Source organism: Corvus kubaryi, unplaced genomic scaffold (genome assembly GCF_017639235.1).
Source record: "Corvus kubaryi isolate FWS band 111438036 unplaced genomic scaffold, C.kubaryi_AGA036_p1.0 128, whole genome shotgun sequence".
NCBI lineage: Eukaryota > Metazoa > Chordata > Aves > Passeriformes > Corvidae > Corvus > Corvus kubaryi.
Window position 1 is genome coordinate 1,651,810 of NW_024580663.1, and position 1,332 is coordinate 1,653,141.

Consider the following 1,332-nt stretch of genomic DNA (forward strand, 5'->3'; position numbering starts at 1 on the left):
TTCCCTTCCCTTCCCTTCCCTTCCCTTCCCTTCCCTTCCCTTCCCTTTCCCCTTTCCCCTTTCCCCTTTCCCCTTTCCCCTTTCCTTTTCCCCTTCCCTCCAGCCCTTTCTGGACTTACACTCAAATTTCCCCATTCCAGGCACTTTTCCATCACCCGCCAGGTTCTGCCCCGCTATTTTTGAGGCAGACCATGCACCGCGGGCTTTTCCCCAGCACTTCCATCTCTGCCCGCCTGCCGAGGTGAGCCTGCTTTGATTGACGGAGGCTTCCCTCAGTCAGCCCGGTCTGCCGTGCCTGCCTACATTCCCTCTTTTTTTATTATTATTATTATTCCGGCTAGGAATGATATGTTGTCTTTAAATCCTTGCTGACTGCTTAAAATTCTCCCACATCTTTGGAGTGTTTAATTATTCCCCTTCAGGAGCGGCTTTAAATTGACTGACTTCCTTTCAGCCTCTGATTTCACACGGAATGGCAGCGCTGCTGAAATTATTCCAGCCTCCCTCCCCTCCCTGAGCTGCTGCCTGACCTGGGAAAAGCAACACTTCCAAGCCAACCTTCCCTCCTCCCGCTGGCTCCAACTCCACGCCCTTCTCCTTCCCCACAGCCCCGCGGATGCAGCGGGGCAGCGACACGGAGCATCCCCTCAGCACAGGCGCGCCTTTAGGCCGGCTTAAAGCGTGGGTGGCATTTTGGTCCCGGTTTTGTCTCCAGCTCCCTTCTCCAGGGGGATTGCTGATGTTCATTAGCTGCTAATTGGTGCTGGGGAGCTGCGGCTTCTCCCCCCCAGCCCCGCAGCTCCTCGGAGCAGCAGCCGGTGCTTAATTGCGGAGTCTGAGTGAAGCTGGGGGTTCACAGAGATTGCCCGACTTCTGTTCTCTGCCTGCGCTTGACAATTACGCGTGGGTTTGATTAGGAACATTTTGATGGGTTTTACTGTTCGGGCTCTTTGATGTTTGGAGGGAGCTTCAGCTGCCTGGAAAACGTGCCAGAGCATTCCTCAGGCACGGGAAAATGGGAAACAGAGGAGCGGCACCTTTGGAGAGGCCTTTTGTAGCCACATCCCTGCTCGTCGTGGTCACCGTCCCAGGCACAAACAAGGACTGGCATTTTTTGCCCAAAAACCAGTTTGAATTTGTTGGTTTGCCTGACTGAATCAAATTTGCCTGGAAAATGGCCCAGTTTTGGCTCCCTGATCTGTTTTTGAGTGGATCTTTGTGGGTAAATGTGGAAAACAGAGGGAGGCTGAAAAACTCAAATGGGAAGAGCAGGCTCAGGGTCCTCTTTAACCCAGCAACTCTCCCTGTCCCAGTGCCTGAGACACTTCCAGA